This window comes from Solanum stenotomum, unplaced genomic scaffold (genome assembly GCF_019186545.1).
Source record: "Solanum stenotomum isolate F172 unplaced genomic scaffold, ASM1918654v1 scaffold30547, whole genome shotgun sequence".
Taxonomy (NCBI): domain Eukaryota; kingdom Viridiplantae; phylum Streptophyta; class Magnoliopsida; order Solanales; family Solanaceae; genus Solanum; species Solanum stenotomum.
Window position 1 is genome coordinate 55,765 of NW_026031027.1, and position 6,971 is coordinate 62,735.

Below are 6,971 nucleotides of genomic sequence, written 5' to 3' on the forward strand. Positions count from 1 at the left end.
ATTTTCGCCGTGAGGGCCAACTGGCTCCATATATAAGGTCTTAACAGACGTCCAGGTATAATTTTGGCAAAAATGAGATCGGAATTCTGGATCACCAGAAAATCTGTGCACTGTAGCACACGAAAATTGGTAAAATGGGGGGTTTACCTGTTCTAGGGCTCGTTTGACCTCGAAAATGGGCCATTTTGGCCGTGAAGGAAAACTGGCCCATAGATAAGGTCTTAACAGATGTCCTGGAATAAATTTGGCAAAAATTAGATCGGAATTCCGGTTCACCAAAAAATCTGTGGACTATAGCACACTAAAATCGGTAAAATGGGGGGTTTTCTTGTTCTAGGGTTCATTTGACCAAGAAAATGGGCCGCTTTAGACGTGAGGGCAAACTTGCTCCATAGATAACGTCTTAACGGACGTCCAGGTATAATTTTTGCAAAAATGAGGTCGAAATTCTGGATCACCAAAAAATTTATGGACTATAGAACACGAAAATTGGTAAAATGGGGGTTTACCTGTTCTAGGGATCGGTTGACCTTGAAAATAGGCCATTTTGGCCGTGAGGGCAAACTTGCCCCATAGACAAGGTCTTAACGGACGTTGAGGTATACTTTTGGTAATAATGAGGTCGGAATTTCAGATCACCAAAAAATCAGTGGACTATAGCACACAAAAATAAGTAAAATAGGGAGTTTACCTACTCTAGGGATCGTTTGACCTTGAAAATGGGTCATTTTGGTTGTTAGGGCCAACTGGCTCCATAGAGAAGGTCTTAACGGACGTTGAGGTATACTTTTGGTAATAATGAGGTCGGAATTTCAGATCACCAAAAAATCAGTGGACTATAGCACACAAAAATAAGTAAAATAGGGAGTTTACCTACTCTAGGGATCGTTTGACCTTGAAAATGGGTCATTTTGGTTGTTAGGGCCAACTGGCTCCATAGATAAGGTCTTAACGGACGTTGAGGTATACTTTTGGTAATAATGAGGTCGGAATTTCAGATCACCAAAAAATCAGTGGACTATAGCACACAAAAATAAGTAAAATAGGGAGTTTACCTACTCTAGGGATCGTTTGACCTTGAAAATGGGTCATTTTGGTTGTTAGGGCCAACTGGCTCCATAGATAAGGTCTTAACGGACGTCCATGTATAATTTTGGCAAAAATGAGATTCCAATTCCGGATCACCAAAAAATTTGTGCACTATAGCAGACAAAAATCGGAAAAATGGTCGATTTACTTGCTCTAGGGCTCATTTGACATTGAAAATGGGCCGTTTTGGACGTGAAGGCAAACTGGCCCCATAGATAAGATCTTAACGGACGTCCAAGTATAATTTTGGTAAAAATCATGTCGAAATTTCGTATCACCAAAATCCTCGAACTATAGCACACGAAAATCGGTAAAATGGGGGTTTACATGCTCTAGAGCTCGTTTGACCCTGAAAATGGGTCATTTTCCACATGAGGGACAACTGTCTCCATAGATAAGTTCATAACGGACGTCCAGGTATAATTTTGGCAAAAATGAGATCGGAATTTCGTGGACTATAGCACACAAAAATATGTAAAATGGGGGGTTTAACTACTCTAGGGCTCGTTTGACCTTGAAAATGGGTCATTTTGGCTGTGAGGGCCAACTGGCTCCATGGATAAGGTCTTAACAGACGTCCATGTATGATTTTGTCAAAAATGAGGTCGAAATTCTGGATCACCAAAAAATCCGTGGACTATAACACACGAAAATCGGTAAAATTGGGGGTTTACCTGCTCTAGGGCTGGTTTGACCTTGAAAATGGGCCATTTTGGCCGTGAGGGCCAACTGAATCCATAGAAAAGGTCTTAACGGAATTCCAAGAATAATTTTAGCAAAAATGATGTCAGAATTCTGGATCACCAAAAAATCTGTGGACTATAGCACACGAAAATCGCTAAAATGGGGGGTTTACCTGCTCAAGGGCTGGTTTGCCTTGAAAATGGGCCATTTTGTCTGTGAGGGCCAACTTGCTCCACAGATAAGGTCTTAACGAACATCCAGGTATAATTTTAGCAAGAATGACGTCGGAATTTTGGATCACCAAAAAATCCGTGGACTATAGCACACGAAAATTGGTAAAATAGGGGGTTTACCTGCTCTAGGGCTTGTTTAACCTTGAAAATGGGTCATTTTGGCTGTGAGGGCCAACTGGCTCCATAGATAAGGTCTTAACGGACGCCCAGGTATAATTTTGGTAAAAATGAGGTCGAAATTTCAGATCACCAAAAAATCTGTGGACTATAGCACACAAAAATCAGTAAAATGGGGTGTTTAGCTACTCTAGGGCTCGTTTGACCTTGAAAATGGGCCATTTTGGCCGTGAGGGCAAACTGGCTCCATAGAGAAGGTCTTAACGGACGTCCAGGTATAATTTTGGTAAAAATGAGGTCGGAATTCTGGATCACCAAAAAATTTGTGCACTATAGCACAAAAAAATTGGTAAAATGGGGGGTTTACTTGCTCTAGGGCTAATTTGACCTTGAAAATGGGCCGTTTTGGAAGTGAGGGCAAACTGGCCCCATAGATAAGGTCTTAACAGACTTTCAAGTGTAATTTTTTCATAAATGAGATAGGAATTCCGGATCACCAAAATATTTGTGGACTATATGACACGAAAATCGGTAAAATGGGGGGTTTACCTCCTCTAGGGATCATTTGACCTTTAAAATGGGCCATTCTCACCGTGAGCGCCAACTGGCTCCATAGATAAGGTCATAACGGACGTCCGGGTATAATTTTGGTAACAATAAGGTCGGAATTTCGGATCACAAAAAAATTTGTGGACTATAGGATACAAAAATCAGTAAAATGGGGGGTTTGCTTTCTCTAGCGCTCGTTTCACCTTGAAAATGAGCCATTTTGGCTATGAGGGCCAACTGGCTTCATAGATAAGGTCTTAACGGACGTCCATATATAATTTTGGCAAAAATGCAGTCGAAATTCTGGATTACTAAAAAATTCGTGGACTATAGCATACGATAATCGGTAAAATTGGGGGTTTACCTGCTGTAAGGCTCGTTTGACATTGAAAATGGGCCATTTTCCACGTGAGGGCCAACTGGATCCATAGGTAAGGTCTTAACGGACGTCCAGGTATAATTTTGGTAATAATGTGGTCGCAATTCTAGATCACCAAAAAATCCGTGGACTATAGCACACAATAATCAGTAAAATGGGGGGTATACCTACTCTAGGGCTCATTTGACCTTGAAAATAGGCTATTTTTGCCGTGAGGGCCAACTGGCTCAATAGATAAGGTCTTAACGGACGTCCAAGCATAATTTTTGACAAAAATGAGGTCGGAATTATGGATCACCAAAAAATCTGTGGACTATAGCACACAAAAATCAGTAAAATGGGGGGTATACCTACACTAGGGCTTGTTTGACCTTGAAAATGGGCCATTTTGGCCGTGAGGGCCAGCTGGCTCCATAGATAAGGTCTTAACGAACGTCCAGATATAATTTTGGCAAAAATGAGATCGGAATTCTGGATCACCAAAAAAGTCGTGGACTATAGCACACGAAAATTGGTAAAATAGGGGGTTTACCTATTCTACGGCTCGTTTGACCTCGAAAATGGGCCATGTTGGCCGTGAGGGCCAACTGGAGCCGTAGATAAGGTCTTAACTGACGTCGAGGTATAATTTTAGCAAACATGACGTTGAAATTCCGAATCACCAAAAATCCTTGAAATATAGCACACAAAAATCGATAAAATGGGGGATTTATCTACTCTAGAGCTCGTTTGACCTTGAAAAAGGGCCATTTTGGCCATGAGGGCCAACTAGCTCCGTAGATAAGGTCTTAATGGACGTCCATGTATAATTTTTGCAAAAATGAGGTCAGAATTCTGGATCACCAAAAAATTCGTGGACTATAGCACACGAAAATTTGTAAAATGGGGGGTTGACCTGCTCTAGGGCTCGTTTGACCTTGAAAATGGGCCATTTTCCACGTTAGGGCCAACTGGATCCATAGGATAGGTCCTAACGGACGTCCAGGTATAATTTTGGTATTAATGAGGTCGCAATTCTAGATCACCAAAAAATCTGTGGACTATAGCACACAAAAATTAGTAAAATTTGGGGTTTACCTACTCTAGGGCTCGTTTGACCTTGAAAATGTGCCATTTTTGCCGTGAGGCCCAACTTGCGCCATGGATAAGATCTTAACGGACGTCCAGGTATAATTTTGGCAAAAATGACGTCGAAATTCTGTATCACAAAAAATCCTTGAACTATAGCACACGAAAATCGGTAAAATGGGGGATTTACCTGCTGTAGGGCTTGTTTGACCTTGAAAATGAGACATTTTGGCCGTGAGGGCCAACTGGCTCCATAGATAAGGTCTTAACGGAATTCCAGGTCTAATTTTAGCGAAAATGATGTCGGAATTCAGGATCACCAAAAAATTTATGGACTATAGAACACGAAAATTGGTAAAATAGGGGGTTTACCTGCTCCAGGGATCGGTTGACCTTGAAAATGGGCCATTTTGGCCGTGAGGGCAAACTTGCTCCATAGATAAGGTCTTAACGGACGTCGAGGTATACTTTTGGAAAGAATGAGGTCAGAATTTTCGATCACCAAAAAATCAGTTGACTATAGCACACAAAAATAAGTAAAATAGGGAGTTTACCTACTCTAGGGATCGTTTAACCTTGAAAATGGGCCATTTTGGCCGTGAGGGCCAACTGGCTCCATAGATAAGGTCTTAACGGACGTCCAGGTATAATTTTGGCAAAAATGAGATTGGAATCCGGATCACCAAAAAATTTGTGCACTATAGCACACAAAAATCGATAAAATGTCGATTTACTTTCTCTAGGGCTCACTTAACCTTGAAAATGTGCCGTTTTGGACGTGAAGGTAAACTGGCCCCATAGATAAGGTCTTAACGGACGTCCAAGTAAAATTTTGTTAAAAATGATGTCGAAATTCCAGATCACCAAAATCCTTGAACTATAGCACACGAAAATCGGTAAAATGGGAGGTTTACCTGCACTAGGACTCGTTTGACCCTGAAAATGGGCCATTTTCCACGTGAGGGCCAACTGTCTCCATAGTTAAGTTCATAACGGACGTCCAGGTATAATTTTGGCAAAAATGAGATGGAAATTCCGTGGACTATAGCACACAAAAATTAGTAAAATGCGGGGTTTAACTACTCTAGGGCTCGTTTGACCTTGAAAATGGATCATTTTGGCTGTGAGGGCCAACTGGCTCCATAGATAATGTCTTAACGGACGTCCATATATAATGTTGTCAAAGATGAGGTCGGAATTCTGGATCACCAAAAAATCCGTGGACTATAGCACACAAAAATCAGTAAAATGGGGGGTTTACCTGCTCTAGGGCTAGTTTGACCTTGAAAATTGGTCAATTTGGCCGTGAGGGCCAACTGGCTCTATAGATAAGGTCTTAACGGAATTCCAAGAATAATTTTAGCAAACAGGATGTCGTAATTCTGGATCACCAAAAGATCCGTGGACTCTAGCACATGAAAATCGGTAAAATGGGGGGTTTACCTTCTCTAGGGCTGGTTTGACCTTGAAAATGGGACATTTTAGCCGTGAGGGCCAACTGGCTCCATAGAAAAGGTCTTAACGGACGTCCAGGTATAATTTTGGTAATAATAAAGTCAGAATTTCAGATCACCAAAAAATCTGTGGACTATTATAGCACACAAAAATTAGTAAAAAGGCGGGTTTACCTACTCTAGCACTCGTTTGACCTTGAAAATGGGCAATTTTGGCTGTAAGTGCCAACTGGTTCCATAGATAAGGTCTTAACGAATGTCCAGGTATAATTTTGGTAATAATGAGGTCGGAATTTTGGATCACCAAAAAATCCGTGGACTATAACACAGAAAAATCAGTAAAATGGTGTGTTTACGTACTCTAGGGCTCGTTTGACCTTGAAAATGGGCCATTTTGGCCGTGAGGGCCAACTTGCTCCATAGAGAAGGTCTTAACGGACGTCCAGGTTTAATTATGGTAAAAATGAGGTCGGAATTTTGGATCACCAAAAAATTTGTGGACTATAGCACACAAAAATTGGTAAAATTGGGGGTTTACTTGCTCTAGGGCTAATTTGACCTTGAAAATGGGCCATTTTGGAAGTGAGGGAAAACTGGCCCCATAGATAAGGTCTTAACGGACGTTCAGGTATAATTTTTGCATAAATGAGGTCGGAATTCTGGATCACCAAAATATTTGTGGACTATAGGACACGAAAATCGGTAAAATGGGGGGTTTACCTGCTCTAGGGCTCGTTTGACCTTGAAAATGGGCCATTCTCGCCGTGAGCGCCATCTGGCTCTATAGATAAGGTCTTAACGGATGTCCATGTATAATTTTGGGAAAAATGAGGTTGGAATTCTTGATCACCAAAAAATTGGTGGACTATGGCCCACGATAATCGGTAAAATTGGGGGTTTACCTGCTCTAAGGCTCGTTTGAAATTGAAAATGGGCCATTTTGGCCGTTTGGGCCAACTGGCTCCATAGATAAGGTCTTAACGGACGTCCAGGTATAATTTTGACAAAAATGAAGTCGAAATTATGGATCACCAAAAATTCGTGCACTATAGCACACGAAAATCGATAAAATGGTGGGTTTACCTCCTCTAGGGCTCATTTGACATTGAAAATGGGCCATTTTGGCCATGAGGGCCAACCGGAACCATAGATAATGTCTTAACGGACGTCTAGGTATACTTTTGGTAATAATGAGGTCGGAATTTCAGATCATCAAAAAATCAGTGGACTATAGCACACAAAAATCAGTAAAATGGGGAGTTGAACTACTCTAGGGCTTGTTTTACTTTGAAAATGGGCCATTTTGGCCGTGAGGGCCAATTGGCTCCACAGAGAAGGTCTTAACGGACATCCAGGTATAATTTTGGTAATAATGTGGTCGGAATTTTAGATCACCAA